Source organism: Equus caballus, chromosome 19 (assembly GCF_041296265.1).
Source record: "Equus caballus isolate H_3958 breed thoroughbred chromosome 19, TB-T2T, whole genome shotgun sequence".
NCBI lineage: Eukaryota > Metazoa > Chordata > Mammalia > Perissodactyla > Equidae > Equus > Equus caballus.
Window position 1 is genome coordinate 984,374 of NC_091702.1, and position 21,878 is coordinate 1,006,251.

General features: G+C 42.5%; 1 long non-coding RNA gene across 1 annotated transcript in view; it reads left to right on the top strand.

The window, feature by feature from the left end:
- The first annotated feature begins 4,821 nt into the window (after positions 1–4,821).
- LOC138919036 (uncharacterized) overlaps positions 4,822–21,878 on the top strand; it is a 37,948-nt gene continuing 20,891 nt past the window's right edge. The window contains exon 1 of the long non-coding RNA XR_011428925.1: positions 4,822–5,130. This is a non-coding gene — a long non-coding RNA (uncharacterized lncRNA). The remainder of the gene's footprint in view (positions 5,131–21,878) is intronic.

Sequence of the window (21,878 nt, forward strand, 5' to 3'; positions counted from 1 at the left end):
CAGAGTGGAAGAGCCTCGGAGAGGAGGGGGTTGAGGGTGTTGACTCTAGATGATTACGTACGAAAGGATTGCTCAGAGGAGTCATTTACTGTCTGTAGCAACTAGTTAACCCTGGCAGGGCAGTTCCTCCAAGGTTGCCGAGGCCTCGGATGTCAAAGCCTTAAATACAGAAACTAGAAAACATGCTCATTTCACTAGGTGTAACCATAATTTCAGCTCTTGTGTAAAGTCCATGATGGTTTCCAAACTAGGGCATGTTAGCAGATGTTAAAGTTAGTTCAGAAACTATGTTGTGGAGGCACAAAGGCCAGTTAGAACCCTTTATCTTTTTGCCATATAAATTACTCTAGTAAATTTTCAATTTCTAATTGGGCCAAATTGTGAACCTTTCTGGAATTAGTTCTTTTGTGTGATTGCTTCCTCCGCACGTATCCAGGTTTCTCTCCTTTATTTATCTTTTGATTGGTCTGATGGTCACAGGATGCACTTGGGGCTGGGGGAGTGTCTTTCTGCTCTGCTCTTGTTTATCAGTTTTCCCTCCAGAGAGGCTCAGGTCGGGAGCATCAGGGTTGGGGTCTCTCTCACAGCAATGGTTGTATTTAAGTCAGGTTTGAATTAACACCTTCACTGTGCCACAGGGGTGCTGTGCATTGTTTTCCTCATAACCCTGAGGATCAGAGTTTTGTGCCACCCCGGCTTAGGTGACAGGGTGCATTGGAGGAGCCCAGGGCCCCCAGCATGCAGACGTTGAGGGGTGGAAGCCATCTTCTGCTGCAGCCCTACCTTCTCCCCGCTGGGCACTGCTTCCCTCCCCCCACCTTCTCTCTGTACTTATTCCCTCGGGATATTTTTGCCTGGAGAGTCACAGCGTTTGTGTTTCTCCATCGGATGACATGTGGGCAGACCCTCAGGGTGGTTATGTGGAAAGGAACCAGGTGTCGGGCCTCAAAGACAAGTGTTCTTTCCCTCCAGGAATGCCAGTCAATCTCCCCAGTGTTGAAGTCCACATCCAGGAGGTCATTTTGTCTATGGCCGAGGTGGGGGCCTCGAGCCCCTTGATGACCAGATTAGTCCTTTGGCATGCTGGTCAGGAACAACGCTAAGCACAGCCCAAGTGTGCTGGTTCAGAGTTTCACATTGGGAGAGAAGTAGAACACCACACGCTCCCCCATAGACACTTGTTCTTTTTGATCTGTGCCTGGGCCATGGGCTCCCATGCTCGTGGACCTCGAAACCCTTATGGGTCTGGAGAGCCCCTGACAGCAGCATGATGAGCAGCAGCACAGGAGATGGGCGAGCTCACTGCCTTTGCCTGAACAGCCCTGACTCTGGAGGGAGCCAGGGAGTCATTCTGAAATCTTCCTGGGGTCATGGCCTTCTCCTTTCCTCAAGCCAAACAAGGGGTCATCCCCAGGACTGTGCTGGGGGGACACTTTCCCAAACAGTGTCTCTGTGACCGCCCCAAGCAGCCACTGATGGTCATCAGACTAGACACAGTGACTAAGGAGCATCAGCCTGAGATTCAGGAAATGGAACTCAAGCATCCACCAGTTAGGAGGTTGTGTTGTCGCTGCCCTCGGGTAGGAGGCTGGGAGACCACCTGCCAGACACAGGCCACACCTGATGGCACCTCACTCTGGGATAGAGTCAACTAAGAATAGGTCTTGCTTTCTGGGGAAGAATGAGACACTGGGTTGGGGAAGAGATGGCAGCATCCACTTGAGAGAACAGAACATGAGCTAAAGCCCAAGCTGGCCGGCAATGGGCCCTCACTCCCAAGATAGTAACTGCTGCCAACGACCCCGATAGTTAGCAAAGGAGTAGTTAGTGAGCACTGCCCAGGTGTCCTCAGGTGAGGTTGGGCCATCCTCCTTGTGATGCCAACTGTTTTAGTCACTTCACTCCATTGGTGAGAGGGAGATTTCCACCCTAGACTCATGGGGCTGGCTAAACACAGTACACTCGACAGTGGACAGGTGGAATGGACAGCAGTTTATTAGTTTATCATATATTCTCACAGCCCCAGGAGGAGGACAGCACACACCATGCAGGGCCACACGGGGACTGCACTTGGGAACAGATGGAACAAGCAGAGGTTTGGGTAGGAACAGGACTGTGTGGTAACAAGAGGGTGAAGTGAGCCCTGGTTCCCACAGGAGGGTGTGGTGGGCTTGTTGGAATGATTCTGTGATAGGGAACTGAAGCCTGAGGTCAGGAACAAGCAGGCACTGTGTCTGCTCCCTGTGATGAGAAGGGGTGTTTGGCCAGGGGCCCTTATCTGCGGGAGAAGAGGGGACAGAGGAGTGGGGAATTGCAGTTAGGCCATTTGAAGTCCCCTTGATTTATCAGATGTCAAGACAGGTCATAATATTGAATCTTAATTTCATGCTTTATGTCACAAGAAGTTATTAAAAATAATTCTTGGCTCTGGCCCGGTGGTAGTTGGTTAAGTTGGTGCACTCCACTTCGGTGGCTCAGAATTCACCAGTTTGGATCCCAGACACAGACCTATGCATCGCTTATCAAGCCATGCTGTGGCAGGTGCTCCACATACAAAGTAGAAGAAGATGGTCACAGATGTTAGCTCAGGTCCAATCTTCCTCAAAAAATAAAATTAAATTAATAAGTAATTCTTCCTAGAAGTGATAACACAGTTCAGCAATATGCTAGGATAGAAAATAAACATGTAAAAGTCAGTTGTATTTCTATGTACTAGCAATGAACATGTGCATAGGATACCAAAATTAAAAGTACACTTGGGATCACTAATAAAAATAAAAGACTTAGGTGTAAATTCAACAAAACATGTCCAGGACTTGTATGGCGAACTCTACACAACACTGATAATAGCAGTGAAACAGCTAAATAAGTGGAGAAAAATACCATGTTCCTGAATTGGAAGACGAAATATAGTAAAGATGTCAATACTCCGTAACTGTTATACAGATTTAATGCAATCAAAATCCAGTAAATTGGTTTTGTAGCTAGAGACAAAGTAATTCCAAAATCTGTACGGAAAGAGAAAGGAATTAAAATAGCTTAAACAACTCTGACAAGGAAGAAGTGGGAGTAATCGAGCTACTCAGTTTCATAACTTATTACACAGGTACCGTAAGCAAGACTGTGTAATATTTGCAGAGGGATTGACACATAGATCAATGGAACTGAACAAAGAACCCAGATATAGTCCCAACAAATATGCCCCACTGATTTTTGACAAAGGAGCAACAGCAGTTCAATGGAAGAAAGTTGGTCTTCCAAGAGACTAGAGCTACTTAAGGCTTGGGAGCAAATCACAGGTCAAAACTTAGGCAAATGGAAACACAGGGAAGGAAGAAAATGGTTGACTGAGGTACTACCAGGTGGTGATGGAAAGGGAGGGATAGTTGGCGCCTAGCTCAGGAGTAAAGTTGCAACTACCCAATGAGAGCTTATTTCATCTTTCTGAATTTAGCTGCTTCTGATTGACCATTTCCACAGACGCTGGTGATTTTCCCGTCAGCTACCACACTCCAAACTCAGGTCACCACTAATTGTGTATACGGTGCCCCAGACTCCGTTAGCCTGCCCATTAGCATCGTTCTCAGGCTATATGAGATGGCAAGATGGCTCTCAGTAGCTTGAAAGGTACATCCTCCCAGGTTCAAGTCTGGCCAAAAAGAGAGCTCTTCCAGACTTAGTAACTCCTGGTTTGGTTCAACTCCTTGGATTCGTTCAGATTGGACTCACCTGGTCACCGCCCTCCCTTGCCCCAACACACACATACATGCAATCCTAAAGTATCACTGGGGTGTTCTGGGTATCATTGCCAGGCCGCGGTAAGGTTCTGCCCCCCGTGCCAAGCATGGAGCCTCATGTGATACAAGTGGACTGAAAGGAGAGTTTAGTTCTTCAGAATAAACTCTAGCTGTTGTTCGAGCAGAAAGCAATCCTGGACAGCCAAGGCAGCAAATGTCCACTTGAGCCTCATGGGGAGAAAGGCCATGGTTCATGCCCAGCTTTCTCTCCCAATATTAGTGTTCACAGGGATCGAAACTCCAGTTTCTCTTTTCTTGACTTTGTCAGAGGAGACAGATTAGCCGGCAGCCACCTTCTCTGGCTGGGACATTGTTCATGGCTCCCCCAGTACAGTCGCAAACTTGGAGGCATCATGCAGCTTGAGATGGTTAAGCTCACCATTTCCAGACTCTACTGCTATGTCCTAAAGTTTCAGCCCCTTGATCAGGAGCTTAAATGGAATGAGCTGGCCCTGCCTGAGGGAAGCCTTTGGGGTGGCCTCACAATGAAAAACTGACCAGAGTCCTCTGAATCACCAGTTTTTCTGAATCAGAGGCTCAGCAAAGAACACAAGAATTCTTTGCTCATCGATCAACAGAGGTGTATTGGTGCGGCTGCCTCCACCTTCTTCCAGTCCCCCTCAGCCTCCTCATCTAGACGGATGGGATACACACCTTCTACTGTGTATTGTTGACACTTCATACCCACTCACACGTGTGGACTGTGTATGCTGCTGACCCCGACGACTATGCTTGTTGAGTGGCTTGCAATACCCTCTAGGCTGAGGATGAGTCAAAGAAAGTGGTGTATTTCATCTGCTAACCTCTCCCCTTGGCTAAACTGCCCCACCTCAGCCTCGCCCAAGGTCATTTCTACTTTGCGAATCAGTGACACCCATTGGTTCCTCAACTGAATGAACGGGAAGCAAGCTTTTAATATCTGATCTCACCCCGAGGGAGACAGGAGTCCTGGGTTTCTGTTGTTGTGGCTGGTTGGTTGGGAGGTGTCCACGTCCGCCGCCGGAGGGGGGGCGGGGCAAAGGCCAGGGAGCGTCTGGGCGGCGGGCGTGCGCGCGCGCGAAGAGCGCGCGGCTGCTGGGCCGCCAGGCGGGGAGGCGTTGGCGAGCCGCGCCTGGCCAGAGCCGAGCCCCGCGGAGTCCGGCCGCGCTCTGCGGCTCTCTCCCGGGCCGGGCTCGTCCGTGGACGCCGCTCCGTGTCCCCGCTGGGCACAGCAGCCCGGGCCCTCCACAGCCATGGCCGCTAGCCTGAGGAGGCCCTCCTTCAGCTCCCGCTCTTCCTGCTCGCCGGACACGGACGACCAGGGCGCCTGCGAAGACGATGCCATCTGGGAGAGGTACCTGGGGGCGTGGGCCTGGGGGCTGGTGGGAGGCGAGCGTGTCCCTGAGGAATAGGCTTGTGCGCCGAGAGGTGCCCGTCAGGTCGCAGGACAGCTGTGCGGCGCGCGGAGCGAGGGGGTGGGGGGTCTCTTCGTGCGCGTCACTCGTTCATGGAACGTGAGGTGTGTGCCGGGCACCTGCCCAGGGGCCAGCCTGGAGGTGCGGTGCCCGGGAGTCGGGCGCTGAAGCGGCCCCCGTGGTCTTGGCTCCTTGGAAGGAAAGACGTGAAGTAGATAACGACACTGGTCTCGATGCGTTCTGAGGAGTGCAGGTCTCCCTGTTTTAGAGGCTACGTTCCGTTGGGGTTTTCATGAAGCCTGTTGTGCCCCTGAAGCTGAGGCCGGTTCAGGGGAAGTGGCCTGTCGAGGGCCACGTGATATTTGTGTGCAGAGCCAGTGCTTTCCAAAGCCCTTGACTGTGCGGAAGTCTACCTGTTAGGGGTGCAGTGGGGGCTGTCCAGGGAGCGTTGTGAGCACAGGTTATGTGTCCCACACTTGAAAGTCTGGCAAAGAAAGCGTGAGGCTCGAGGGTGCTCTGTTCGTTCCCTCCTTCCACAGAAAGTCCGGAGAGTTGACTTTGGGACAAGTCCTTCCTTTCCTCTGGTCGGTGCATGTTCAGTGGTCTGGACACTTGGTGAGCAAGACTGACAGGGTGTTTGACGTACTGGGCCTCACAGCCTAGTTGGAAAGGACAGACAGGCAGCAACTAATTACCTAGGAGATACGTGAAAGCAATTTTGTGTTGAGTGTTGAAAAATACAGCATTTACTGTTAGACTTTGTGACTTAGGCAGTGATGTTCAAGCTGAGAGCAGATGCCTAAAAGAAAAGGAGGACTTGTGTGGGAGAGCGTTGGGACAGGGCAAGGAAGGAGTATGGCCTGTCAGAGGAGCTGAAAGAATGCCCTGGAGCCTGGGGCCGCGTAGGGACCTTAGGGTGGGGAAAACAAAACTTTTCGATTAAAGCTGGCGCTTTCTATAGGTTTATGGAGACGAAGCATGGTGATTCGGAACATGGACTCTGGAGCCAGACTCTGTCAAATGGGTCCTAGCTCTGCCACCTATGGGCTGTGTGAACTTGGGCAAGTTACCGTACCATTCTGTGTGTCAGTTTCCTGATCTGTAAGATGGGGATGATTATAACACACCCTCCATAGGTGAGTGTAAAGATGAAAGGATATTTCCTATCAGTAAAGTACTTAGAGCAGTGTCTGGCCTTTAGTAGGTGTTAGTAGTGGTTGATTAAATAAATGGATAAATACGTACATAAGTATTAAAGGCTTGGAGGCTGTCCCTGGTGAAACGTGTGAACTGGAATGGATTACAGCCAACTTTGTTTCCTTTCCAGCTTGCACTTGCTACTGACTGCATCTGTAGCACTGTGGAATTAGAAATAATCTCTCTCAAATTGGCTGCTCTTGGTAAAAAAATCTACTGCTGTCAAAATTATCCCATGGAAATAAAAGCCTTTTCAGTAGCAGTTTACGGTTAGGCTTATTTAATACGTATTGTTTATATTGGTTTGTTTACTATTTGTTGGTAACTTCTTTTTGTTTGCAAAGCTGCTCCGTTAAGAAAAGCAGATTAGCTATAAAATAGTTCAGACACAAAGAAAAGTAGAGAGTCGTCTAAGCAGAGCACGCCTTTCCCTGACTCTCTGTCGAGAGCTTGTGTGATTCCAGCTGCTCTCTGCCTCAGACACGGTGCCCTCTGTGTGTGCAGTCATGTAAACAGTGCAGGGTCTGGAACCGTGGAGAATCTAAGGCAGTACAGTCATGCTTTGCCTAACAGTGGGCAGAAGTTCTGAGGAGTGTGTCACAGTCAGGCAATCTCGAGACTGTGCAAACACCACGGAGTTCCTAAACCTAGAGGGCAGAGCCTCCTACACACCTAGGCCACATGGGACTAATCTTATGGGACCCCCGTTGTGGACTGAAACGTCCCGATGTAGGGCATGACTGTACTGCCCAACTCCAAGGGGACGGAAGTGTACCCTGTGGGGCTTTTTAAAAGAACAGAGATGCTCAAGGCCTACTCTGGACCCACCGACTCAGAATCTACTGGGATCGTTCCCGGCTTTAAAGACCAGACATAGTCCTCATCTGGAGACATCTCATCAACGGTTTTTCACACTGGGTTTTCCCTCATCTGAAAAAACGTGCAAAGAGATTGTGAGGATCCATAATTAGTGTTTTAATACATTTTGCAGGACTCAGTGTTTTTCACGTTTCGTGATGCTGTGATCTGCATCTTCAGTGTAATGTGTTAAACCTTTAAATCTTGTCAAAAAGTCATGTCATGACATAGAGAATCCTTCTGTGAATTCCAGGCAGATTGCCATCTTTCTGCTTCCGCCTCCTCACCTTTAAAATGGGGAGAATAACGGTAACCTAGCTTTTGGATGTGAGGATTAAATGAGATAGTTGGTGCAAAGCAGTTAGCCCAGGATCTGGCACAAAGTGAAGCCTTCAATAAATTATGATTATAGTAGTTTTGATTTCCCTCCAGTCGGAATATAATTTAGTTGAAGTTAGTGGCTATGTCACAGCTGTTTCTCAGGCTGGTGTCTGCCGCCCTGAGCTAAGCCATACAAATCCCTAGAATAACTTTTCAAAAGCCTGTTAGTCTCTTGAGGCTCCTACACTTCTTTATTTTATTTTATTTTATTTTATTTTATTTTATTGCAGTAACAGTGGATTCTAACATCATATAGCTTTCAGATGTACGTTGTAATATATTTCGAATTCTGTGTAGATTACATCATGTTCACCACCCAAAAACTAATTATACTCCGTCACCTCACATGGGAGCCTCATCACCCCTTTTGCTCTCTCCCCTCCCCCCTTCCCCTATGGTAACCACCAATCCAATCTCCATGGCTCTGTGTGTGTTTGTCACTGTTTTTATCTTCTACTTATGAGTGAGATCACACGGTGTTTGACTTTCTCCCACTGATTTATTTCACTTCACATAATACCCTCAAGATCCATCCATGTTGTCACAAATGGCCAGATCTCATCATTTCTTATGGCTGAGTAGTATTCCATTGTGTATACATACCACATCTTCTTTATCCATTCTTCCCTTGATGGGCACCTAGGTTGCTTCCAAGTTTTGGCTGTTGTGAATAATGCTGCAGTGAACCTAGGGGTGCATGTGTCTTTCTGCATTGGTGTTTTCAAGTTCTTTGGATAAATACCCAGCAGTGGGTTGGCTGGATCATATATACGGTAGATGTATTCTTAGTTTTCTGAGGATACTCCCTACTGCTTTCCATAGTGGCTGCACCAGTCTGCACTCCCACCAGCAGTGTAGGAGAGTTCCCTTCTCTCCACATCCTCTCCAACACTTGTCTCCTGTCTTGTTAACTAGAGCCATTCTGACCAGAGTAAGGGGACCTCTCCTTGTAGTTCTGATTTGCACTTGTCTGATCGCTAATGATGTCGAGCACCTCTCCATATGCCTGTTGGCCATCCGGATATCTTCTTTGGAGAAGTCTCTGCTCAGATCTTTTGCCCGTTTTTTAAATTGGGTTGTTGATTTTTGTTGTTGTTGAGATGTATGAGTTCTTTCTGTCTTTTGGATATTAACTCCTTATCTGATATATGGTTTGCAAGTATCTTTTCCCAGTTGTTAGGTTGTGTTTTGGTTTTGTGGATGGTTTCCTTTGCCGTGCAGAAGATTTTTTTACTTTGATGTAGTCCCATTTGTTCATTTTGCATTTTGTTTCCATTGCCCAGTCAGACATGGTACTTGAAAATAGGCTGCTAAGACTGATGTCAAAGAGCATACTAATGGATAGATCCTAACTGGCTAAAGTTTTGGGGATTTCTGACTTATGGCCATTGTTTTGCAGAGAACTTTCAGAGGGAGAGTGATGCACAAAAGTGTAAGGAACAAAGCTTTTCTGTGATTCCTTTCTACAGGGGACACTTTTTTTTTTAAGATTGGCACCTGGGCTAACAACTGTTGCCAATCTTATTTACTTTTTCTTTTTCTGCTTTATCTCCCCAGCCCCCTACCCCGTACACAGTTGTATATGTTAGTTGCAGGTCCTTCTAGTTGTGGGATGTGGGATGCTGCCTCAACGTGGCCTGAGGAGTGGTGCCATGTCCGCGCCCAGGATCTGAACCCTGGGTCGCCGCAGCGGAGTGCGTGAAATTAACCACTGGGCCAGGGAGCCGGCCCCGAAAGGACACTTGTTGAACAGCAACCATCAGTCTGGCTTGAGGCCATTGAACATAATGGAAGTCAGATAGGCTGATAATTGCTCTTCATTTCTTCCTCACGTTGCTTCCTTTGATCTCAAATGGGACAATATTTTTCTTTTCCCGTTTAACTCACCTATGGCCCTTTTGATCCCATCCTGAGGGACAAAGACCAGTTTCCATCTCTCTACCAGACGGCCCCCAGAAACACAGCACTGGCCCTTGGTATGGTTTGGTTGAGGCTGCATTTTGACTAGATCTGGGTTGTGCTGGCTGTTTCAGAAGACAAGAAAGGGGTTCAGTTTCTATGGGACTTGAGAAAAGAGATGTACCAGAGTGGCATCTGTGTGGCCTTTGTTGAATTGATTTCTGTCACTGACAGGATATATTTCTCATTGGCCTGGTAATAGCATTTCAGGATTAGCGATTCATCAGCAAATGTGGTTGTCATTTATGGTGACTCTGACTCACTCATAGGACTGAGCTTTTCAAAGGGGAACCTTTTGGTGACAGGCAAGTCTGATCAATACATTGCAATGGGATTTTACGTTCCGTGAAAGTTCTTCCATGCTTGATACGTTCCATGGGACTCTCACTTTTTGACAACCACACAGCGAGATCCCTGGTTTGAAACAATTTCTCCAGAAAGTTACCCCTTCTAAACACCCAGAAGACTTCTACCTCACTAAATTACGGAACCTGCATTTTGATTGCTTGATTTCTGAAACTGAATGTAAAAATTTGGAGGACTGTCCTCTCAATGCCTCTTTTGAGTCTCGCCCTTTGCATAAGTTTGATATGGCCATGGCTGGCGGGAGTAACTGTGTATAAAATGCTGTCTGTGCTGTGGCCCAGACCCTTCATAAACTTCCTTTGCAGCCATCAGAAATGCAATCAATAGGGAATGGGGAGAGGCTGGTTGTTTACCCTCAGTAGGTAATGTTCCAAATCAAGCTGCTCCTTGTCTGATGGTCTATAAATTTTATATCTTGTCCAAATACATAGTCAAATGTACCTTTTTCAGGACGTCAGTATGAAATCAGGGTTTGGGGTTCTTTTTTCAGACGTATACCAGTTTCTTTACTAACTTCAGTGCTTAAGACAGAGTTCTAGTCTTAGAGTCTTTCAATTTCAACTTGTTTGTGTAGAAATAATTGTAAAGAAAAAGGTGACAATGGCAGAGATAGAATTTTGGAATTTATGGGCCAAAGGGAACTCTTTGAGTCACAAAGAGCCTCAGAGTCTTGCCAATATTGTCTTTCTTTTTTCATTATTGTAGGTTTGGACTTCTTCCATGATGGCCTTAAATGATAGTAGAGAGAACTCTAGTGCTCGAATTGCTTATGTCAGTTCTGGCATGCTAGTAGCTAACTTAAATTTTTTATCTTATGCATATATATATATGCATGATATAGAAATGGTATATTTATATATGTATATGTTTCACCTTATATCACAATTTCTTTAGGCAGTATTTTTATCCCCATTTTGCAAAAGAGTTAAGAGAAGTTTTGAGAGACTGCTAATGACAAATGAGAGAGGCTGAATTTGATTCTCTGGTCAATATTTTCTGAATGCTATGCATAGATATTTTTTGATTTTCATGTTCTCCAAGCATCTCCTCAAGGAGGTGACTGACAGGGGAAGTGCCTATGTAGGGTCTGATTCTATAGTGGATAACTTACCATGTTTATCTCATAAAAATATATGTATCACATATGTAAATCACATACATACTATATGATATTTAAATATCAGTTTAAATTTTTGTTTTAGGTTATCAAGTTACTTCCATATGGGTTGCCTCTTTTGAATCTTATAATACAAGTGAGTACTTTTAAGTTTGAAGTTAAAAAGAAGAGGGATGTTTCCAATGTCACACAGCTATCAGATCTTTTGTGTCCAAATCCAAAATTCCTTCTGCAGCTCAACTACAGCTTTTCCATCTCCACTCCTTTCGGAAGACCACACAGTTTGACTGCAATGGTAGGGACCAGGTACATCTAGATCAGCAAGAATCTCTGTGAAAGAGTATGATATTCTCAACTTTTCGAACTTTGCTGGTGGACTTGGGCTTCAGGTGAAAGTAGGACAATTTGTCCCACAGGCACCACCTTGTCAAGACTTTTCCATCTACGAAGAGTTCATTGATTGGGTCACTGGGTTTAAAGAGGTTGGTTGGAGAGTTTCATTGCTGGATATTTATGACCCATATGTATTTAGAACAGAGCCCAGCGTGGGGATTTTGATGTCCTCCTTCAGCTCAATAGGACAAGCACAGTCACCTCTTCCAACTCAAGTTATTGTCTAACATTCCTTTCAACTTGAGTAATCTTTCTTTCTTAATGCCTATTAGATAATAAAAATACATGTAATAAAGTGTATGGTTCTATAATTTGTTATGGCTAACATCATACAGTAGTTAAGAGCATCCAGCCCTGTGATCAAAGGGGCTGCTTCTTTTAAATGGAATTTGTTGATTGTCCCTGAAACATTTTGGTTACACAGAACTAGATCATATTTTCAGATTTTAACAAGACTTCCCTCTGATTTCTTCAGAGTCCCTGTTCTGTGTAGCAAGAGCTGTGGCCCTGCATCCAGGCAAGCTCCCCAGTGGAGAAAGGCTGCCTGCTGCTTTGACTGTGCCCTCTGCCCAGAGAAGGAGGTTTCCACTGACACAGGTGCAGATCTGGAGGAAGTTTCCTACTCATCCTTTCGTTTACGTCCTTATTTGTTCCCAAAATGGGGAGGATCGAGAATAGGACTGACATCTCAAAGTTGTTCTCTCATTTACTCACTGATTTCTCCAGTAAAGTTAATAATCTTCCCTATGTAAGGATACTCTTCTCTTTGACCTGGTTCACTTCTACTTATCTTTTGACTCTTTGCATTACCTTCTCAAGAAAATATTTTGAAGGGCTATCCCAGAGTGACCTGTGTTTGTGTCTACCATGGAACCTAACACACGTCATTATGAGTATCTTGGTTTTATTGTATATAAGTCTTTCAACCAAATATGAACACGTTGAAGGGTGCATGTTATTTAGCTTAATTTCTCAAGTTACTAGCACCGATGATGACACACGTAAGTGTTCAGAAACAATGTGCATGACTTAACAAACGATAAACATATCCTATATTTCTGCTATGAACCAGCCACTGTGAAATATGCTGAGGATGCGTTTTAGTACCCCTGGTTGCCCTATCACACTTGTTCTCTGCCAGTTCAGAGTCAGGGAGCAAGGAGATGAACATGATGAGTGATCACAAGGAACATTATAAGGGTCACGATACAAGTGCAGTAAATACAAATATTGGGGTAGTATCTAACCTTACTTTGAGATGTCAGAATATTCCCCACAAAAGAAACAAAAAAGTACAAAAGTGTTTTATTTTAAGTACTGAAAGATAAGTAGAATTATAACAGCTGAATAAAGGAAGACTTCCTTGTCAGAGATAATTAGAATAGCACATTTCTTCCACTATTCGGGGACCTGACAAAAAGGTCTACTGTGGCTGAAAAACAGCAAGTCTAGGGTTGCATGGGACCCCAAGATGAAAGACTGGTCCTGAAGACTTTTCACACAATAACTAACATTTTGGAATTGCCAACAGACATTGCAGTTAAATAATGAAAAACTGAAAATACCATCTACACTTAAATTTGTGGACAACATAAAATGTTCACTTTCATTCCTGTCTTTTAACATTGCTCCAGAGTTCTGGGTGGTGCAACAATTCATGAAACAAAAAGGGTGATATTTATTAAAAAGGAAAACATAAGAAATTAAAATACATCATTTTATACAAAAAATACTTCAAAGAATCAACTGAAACAGTATAATTCCTAAAACTTGAAAGTAAAACCTCCTGGATATGAGATACAAATACAAAAATATATGATTTTTCTTTTTATAACAATAATCATGTAGATAGAATGATAAAATATTCCATTCACATAATACCAGTGTGTAATATAACTCTGGGTAACTTGAAGGAGAGATGCACGGTGATTACCTAGTCAGAGGGGCTGGCCCGGTGTCATAGTGGTTAAGGTCATGTGCTCTGCTTCTGCCGCCTGGGGTTCTCCAGTTTGATCCTGAGTGCAGACCTGCACATCGCTTATCAAGCCATGCTTTGCTGGTGTCCCACATACAAAACAGAGGAAGACAGGCACAGCTCTTAGCTCAGGGAAAACTTTCCTCAAGGAAATAGAGGAATTTTGGCAACAGTTGTTAGCTCAGGGCCCATATTCTCCACCAAAAACAATAAAAATAAGAACAGGCAAAAATGAGCATTTTTGCCACAATTTGGGAAGAAGTTCCGTCTCCAAATAAGCACACAAAAAGCAGTGGCTTTCCGTGTACAAGTAACAACCCTATTAAAGATATAGCAGAAAAATATCCCAATAACATAGGAATAAATTTAAAATACTTAGTAATAAACTGCAAGTGTGCAAATCTGATTTAAAAACTTCTAAAATTTAATTGTTAATATAATACAATTTTTGAATAAGCAAAAGGCTGACATTATTTATTGATAGGACACCTTTATTTATTGATGGAATTGGAATGATAGCAAGCCTTACTAAATTTATTTGTAAATCGAAGGCATTTCATACTGAAATTTGCTTGAAAATGTGGACCTTTATGGAATGTATTTTAAAGTTGATACAGAGAATAATTTGGAGAAAATATTGGAAGAGAATTTTGATAGATAGGAGACTTCTGTTTCCAGACACTAAAATGTGTTCTTAAACTCTAACAATAAAGAAATGAGATACTATCCAAAAATACACACTTAAATATAGAACAGAACATGCAGCTGGGAATTATGTCTAATAAAAATAAATAGGCAAATGGTTAGGAATAGCAAACCTTTGGATAGTATTTATTAGATGCTAGGCACAGTTCTAAGAAGTGCTTTCCACACATCAAATCATTTAACAACAAGTATCTGCATATAAAAACAGATAGTGATATCAACTCCATTTAAAGATGAGGAAATGGTGGCACAGGAGCTTACCCAAAGTCACCCTGCTGGCCACTGTGGAACCAAATTTCAACCTGATAATCTGGCTGAACTGTCCATGCATTTAACCAACACAGTATGCTGCCTCCTTGACGAATTAATTAAATTTTTTACTTCACAGACCAAATTTCAATAACAGTATCAACCAATATTTCTATTTTCTCTTCCATAGGTCAATTGTAATTTTTTCTAGATATTAACAATACACAGAAAAATATAAAAGAAAATCAAGATCAATATTGACAAAATATCCAAATATGTCAAGGATCAGGAGTAGTGAGCAGTTAGTAGAAACAAAACAATAAAAGGCAATTGATTTTCCTGAAGTTTCTCTTCCTCAGAATGAACATAAACCTTAGTGCTCAGAGGACTTCCACATCTGGAAGGATGGAGCAGACACACTTTTCTCTATTCCGCCCTCTAAGTACAACTAAAACGCTGGGCATATATATAAAACAAACCTACGATGATTCTGAAATGTGAGAGAAGAGACACACTTGTAGGGACCGTGGCACCCAAGGAAGGCCATGGTGGTGAGTTTCCTGGGATTTCTTTTTGCTTCATATGTCCTAGACTTGGGTCTGAAGAAGCCAACAACCTGGAAAGGCCGGAGCACTTACAACATTAAAAAGCCCTAACAAAAGTCTGCTCTCTCTATCAAAAAGATCAGGAAACGGACAGGCTAGCAAGACAGAAAACTTTTAGACAAGAACTGCTCTAATCCACTCAAACATCATGGCAAAATCTGTGGCCCACTCTCACCAGGAAAGGCCAAGTGGGGAGTGTGGACAGCCACCCTTTCCACCTGCAACAAGGCAAGCTGCCAGGGTGGTATCAGAGATGGCCAAGTGGACAGACAGGACATTTCTCACTTCTGGGCAGTGCCCAGGCCCTCTCCTGCCAGGTGGGGTGCATAGACTTCCCCCTACATGCCAACAATGAAGCACCCCTCCCCCCCAACAGGTGTTGTCTTAGAGGAGGCCAAGTGGAGAGTGAGGGCTTCCATCATGGTCCAGTAGTTACAAGGCTCCCTTTCTGTCTCAGGGTAGTGAAGCCACATGGGCAGCAGTAAGGGGGCACTCCCACTCCTCCCAACCAGGGAGCTGCCATGGAGGCCTAGTGGGGAATCAGAACTCCTACCCCACCCAGAAGAAATGGGGACATCTTCCCTCATCATGTGTCAACAGAGGCTGAGTGGAAATCTTGGACTTCTCCCTCCCCTGCAGTAACAAGGAACCACTTTTTCCTTTTCCTAGCCAGAACCTTGGCAGAAGCAGCCAGATAAAATAGAAGGTTTAAATAAAATCCAGAGCTGCATATCACAATACCCAACATGTTCTGGTTTCCATCAAAAATCACTCATCATAACAAGAACCAGGAAGATCTGAACTGAGTGCAGAAAGAAAACCGATAGATGGTAACGCCAAGATCACAGAGATGTCAGAATTATTTAATAAATATTCTAAAGGAACTATCATAAAAATGTTCCAGTGAGCAATTATGAACATGCTTGAGAGAAATGAAAAAGTGGAAAGCCTCAGCAAAGAAATAGAAAGTTTCACCAATGAATGAATATTAGGGTCAATATCCTGGTGGTGACATTGTACTAGAGTTTTGCAAGGTGTTACCATTGGAGGAAACTGGGTAACGGGTACACGGGATCACCCTGTGTTATTTCTAACTGCATGCGAATCGACAATTACCTTAAAATAAAAAGTCTAGATAAAAAGTTAGACAGCTCAGACTTAGGAAAACAGACCAAAACTTAGCATTTCAGTGTCAATTAACACCTAGAAATTTAGGCTCATTGAAGATGTAAGTGTGGCTATTTTTGCCAATTCGTTGTTGATAATTCAGTCAGTTACTCAACAAGTAACTGTATTTGTATTCAACGATACATATGTTCAAGAAATCAATATTGAGTTCCTATTAGGTGCAACATACCAGATAAAGAGAAAGTAATGCTAAATACAAATACTAGTTATTGAGAGACTATGGTGCAGGTACATACACATATACTCATTTTTTCCCATAAAAATAGCTATGGGGGTAAGTGTATCATCATTACTATTTTTCTGTGAGTTTAGTGCACTTTGAGCATAAATTTTTAAAAATTAAGTCCATGACTTTCAACATTATGGAATAAACACGTATCAATGATTTTATTTAACTAATTAATTAATGTGGAAATCAATGAGATGATAAAAGTGGTTCTAAGAACCACAAACCTTTTTTGTGAAACAGCGGTTTCTATAGTTCATCACTAGAAGCATTTTTTTGGTGTGGAAGATTAGTCCTGAGCTAACATCTGCTGCCAATCCTCCTCTTTTTGCTGAGGAAGATTGGCCCTGAGATAATATCTGTGCCCATCTTCCTCTATATGTGGGACGCCTGCAACAGCATGACTTGATAAACAGTGTGGAGGTCTGTGACTGGGATCCCAATCAGTGAACCCAGGGCCACCAAAGCAGAGTACATGAAATTAACTGCTAAGCCATCAGGCCAGCCCCACTAAAAGCATTTTTGACAATACAACATCAACAAAAGAATGTTAGAATACAATTGCTAGGTTACATAGAAAAATGGTTAATGTCCTACAGGGCAATAAAACCATAATCTTTGGGTTTATCTTTCTCCTGGCTGCCACTCCCCAACAATGTACAGATTAACATGTAACTACACAGTGTTTGGGTTCTAATGAAACAATAAATCATTAAGTCAAACAGATATATAGTCCTAGATAAATAAATAACGCTTGTGTTGGCTGGTTAGACGATGCTAGAGTATGCCACTGAAAATGCATTCAGTCACCCTCTTACATTATTTCAAACTTTTTAATAATTTTTAACAAAATTGGTTAATAAGATTAGACCCCTAGTAAGTGGAAGAGCCCAAATTTTAATACTATTATAAGTCCAAATCTCATTTTCTTTCAAATAAACCACGTTTCCATTGAACATCCCCAGCTTAATAAAATAAGCAGGCAAGTAAATAAAAATTGCAATAAAGTGTAAAACTTGATTGTAGAAATAGAAATAAGATGTGTTGGGAAATATAGAATCAATAAGCCTTACACGAGCAAGGAATGCTACTCAGGTGAGATGATTCCAGCTCAGTCTAGAGACATGGTTGATAGTTAGGTGTAGAAGGGAAGAAAAGAGGTTCCAGGAAGAGAGAAAGAGAAGTTATACACACAGATATGAGGTTAATGGAGCATTTTAAGATTTAAAGACGGATTTCTTTTAAGATTTTAAGTGTTAAAAGCTGTAAAAAGGCTATTAACCAAAAAAGGCACTAGGTCCAGATAGGTTTCACATGGGAATCTCATCAAACATTCAGAGACAAATTTCAGCCAATTTGAACTACACCATAAAATTTTTTAAAAAGAAATCTTCAGAGTTTTTGTTATTTCTTTTTGTTTATTATAATTCAGTGTAAAATCAATGCGAACTTTTGGACAATTTTGAACTCAGTTCTACCTCATTGTAAGTTGAATGTTCTTTCAAGTTCTTCCATTAAAGCATTTAAAAAGCCCTAATTGTGATGTGTTACTTTTTAATGGACCTGAATACATTATCTAATATTTTATTTAAGGATTTAGCGTTTTCATAAATGAGGTTGGCCTACAGTTTTCTTTTTAGTGATGAATTAAATTTATGAACTTAAACCTATAGGAACTCCTCTTGAGAAAAAGTATCAAAATACAGAAATTTATCTAAACCCTATAATTTTATGAGAATTACAACTTTTTAAGAGAAAAGGTGGTGATGAACATTAAATTTAGCAAAAGGCATGTAATGGGAAGATCATCTGCTTTGAAGTCAGACAGTCTTGAGTAGAGCCAGGACTAGGGAAAGGTAGGTGAGGTGCCTGGGTGACAAAATTTAAGGAGGCACTCACTCTCAGGGTCAGGCAAGGGCGGGGTTGGCACCTGAAAGTGAGTGCTTCCTTAAATTTTGCACCTCTGGGATCTCACTTCCCTCACCCTAGTCTGACCTCCTGCTCTGAAGTCTGGATCCCAGCCCAGCCTTCACTATCTCCAAGATCTCAGGTGCGTTACTGAAGCTCTTTAAGCCTCAATTATTTTCTCTGAAAAATGAGTCGATACCGTCTAGCTACCTCACAGACTGTGGGAGAATTGAGATATATTTTTTCATCTGTCAAGTAAATTGCTTGGAATAGCACCCGCGCACATTAAAATTTGTTCCTTTATCCTTGCTATCCAATCCCTCACAAAAAAGTTGCTACAGGAGAGGTAGGTAGAACCTAGATAATAATGGACCTTTTGTGCATTGCTAGGAGTTTGGATTCCACCTAGAATGGTGGGTCTCAAAGTGTAGTATCTATACCAACAGCATCAGCATCACTTGGGAGCTTATTAGAGATGTAAATTCTGAGTTTCCAAATCAGGAACTCTGATAGTGTGGGCCAGCACTCTGCTTTAACAAGCCCTCCAGGTGATTCTAATATGCACTAATGTTTGAGACTTGTTTCTTTACAAATGTGAGAATAATTGTGGCATTTTAAGCGAGAAAGGTACGTGAATGGGTTTAAATAATAGAAACCTTAATTAGTACAATTGAGTTGATGAGACGTAAGAGGGCTTCAAGACAGAAGATAGGGTGACTCGTTAGGGAGTTGTCTTGTTAAAATAGAAGGGATTCAAATCTGAACAGAAATAGTAGAAGCTATAATGAATAGGAGATGTTTTTTAATTATTTGGCTATCAGAATTAATGCAATTTTGAAGCTTAAGTGACAGTTCACGTCTTGGCCATCTCTATATCTGCAAAACTTTGGAAGCTCCATGCGTCACTAGAGGTTATCAATAAATGCTTTCCTTTGAGTGAATGAATCCAGGATATGTGCAATCCTACCTCTATTTAAGTGGTATAGATGGGTGTAATTTTTATTTGTAAGTTAAAACTTGTTCCTCTGTGTCTGGAAGATGAACAAAAGAGATGATGTTAGGGCTCCTTGGCCTTTGATATAGCAAGAAAAAAATAGACAGCATTAACTTGGAATTTTTCTTCCTATAACATTCTTTAGTTTGGTGTCTAATTATAGCAATTTGTCCAAATGTGAGTATTCTGGGGCTCATGAGAATCACTGAACCCAAGTTAACGGCACTTTGCTTTTCTTGCTAGGTATGAAGCAATGTATGACATATCCAGACAATCAATACCCAAATCGTAATCAAGGTCATTGCCTCTTAAAGACTGTGACCTTATTGGCCTACGAAGATCCTCTGGGGATGGTACTTGCCTGTGCAGCCCTTTGTCTGTCTGCCCTAAGATCTGTGGTTCTTAGGATTTTTCTGAAGTACAGGGACACCCTCACAGTCAAAGCTAATAACCAGTCTCTCAGTTACATCCTTCTCAAATGCCTCATCCTCTGCTTCCTGTGCTCCTTGCTCTTCAAGGGCCATCCCAACACTTCCACTTGCATCCTGCAACAAATGACATTGGAGTCATGTGGACTGTAGCTGTTTCCAGATTTTGGATAAAACCATCGCTGTAGTTCTGGCTTTCAAGATCACAACACCAGGGAGAAAGATAAGGCAGTGGATGCTGTCAGGGGCACATAATTCCATCATTCCCATCTGCTCATCGATTCAAGTGATTTTCTCCCTTTTGTTCACCTAGATGCACATTCTGAGCCTACGCTCCTTATCATGTGTGCAAAAAGGGCTCTGTCATCATTTCTACCTTTCCTTAGGCTACTTGGGTTCCTTGGCCCTCGTGAGCTTCACCTTGGCTTCTCTGGCCAGCAGACTCCTGACAATTTCAGTGAAGCCAAGTACCTGACATTCAGCATTTTGGTGTTCTGTGGTGTCTGGATCACCTTTCTCCCCCGTATACAAGCACCAAGGGGAAGAGCATGGTAGCTGCAGAGATCTTTTCTATCTTGGCTTCCAGTGCTGGGCTACTACGATGCATCTTTGCCCCCAAGTGCTATAATATTCTGCTGAAGCCAGATAGGAACACCCTGCCAGGATTAAGTGGTAAAACAAACTCTCACAGAAAATAAATACAAGATTTTAATTCACGGACTTCATGAAACATTTAGAAAGCTTGAAAATTATATGATACCTTAAAGAGTTCTTGCCCCACATCCTGCCATGGGTAGCTACATGTTCTAACATCTTCTCCTGGTTTGGAATGTCACGGTTATTAGTATCAGATTCCTGTATATAAATCTGTGTTCTGGACTCACTGTTCTTTCATTGATTCTTTCCCTGAATGAATACCACACTGTTTTCACTTTCTCTATTTCAGAGCATGTTCTGACAGCTGATAGCACCTGTTCTTGCTTGCTGCTCTTTTTCAGTTATCTTGCGTTCATTCTTACAAATTTTCTCCTTGATTTGACTTTTAGAATTGTTTTGGCAAAGTCCATAATACACATTAAGAGATTCAGATTCAAATTTATTGAACTTAAAGACTAATTTTATTAAGAACTGACTTCTTTGCAATAAAATGTTTCCCATTCAAGAATGTGTTTTATCCCCATTTATCTCACCATTTTCACTTTATTTATCAATGTTTTATTCTATTTCGGACTGGTCATTTGGGTTGTTACATAGTGTATTGTTTGTCGTACATTTCTGGAGGTTACTTGTTGCTTCCATTGATTTGTAAGTTGATTGTCTTGGACTTCTAAGCTGTGAAAAACAATAAAACGATTCTTTCTGCTCAAGCTTTATCCTTATTGCTTTCTTATTGCATTGGCAAGATTCTCTAGTACAATGTCCAACAGTAGTCATAATTGTGAGCTTTTATTGCTCTTGGTTTTAGTGGAAATGTTCCTAAAGATTTTATCTGTTAAAATTTAATCCCACAACTAGAAGGACATGCAACTATGATATGCAGCTGTGTACGGGGTTGGGGGGGGGGGGTTGGGGAGATAAAGCAGAAAAAAAAATTTATGTTGGTGGTACATTTCTGATCATACTTTTTTTAATATTTCATATGAACTTTATCTTTTTATTGAGGTAAAAGTGATTTATAGCATTATATAAATTTCAATTGTATCATTATATTTTGACTTCTATATAGGCTACCTTGTGTTCACCACCAAAAGTCGAGTTGCGATCCAGACAAATATCTCATTAATTATGAGAGTGCCCTGTCTGTGCTTTGTACATAAAATTTTTAAATGTGATAAAATACGCATAACAAAATTTACCATCTTAACCATTTTAATTGTATGATTCAGTACTTTTAAGTACTTTCACATTGTGTGCAACAAATTTTAGTCTTTTCATTTTCTGAAAATGAAACTCTGTACTCATGGAACAATTCCTCAAACCCTCCTTCCCCAGCCCCTGACAACCACTATTCTACTTTCTATCTCTATGAATTTTACTACTCTGTGCATCTCCTATAATTGGAATCATATAGTATGTGTCTTTTCACGGATGGCATATTGCACTTAGCATATTTTCCTCAAGGTTCATCCATGTTGTAG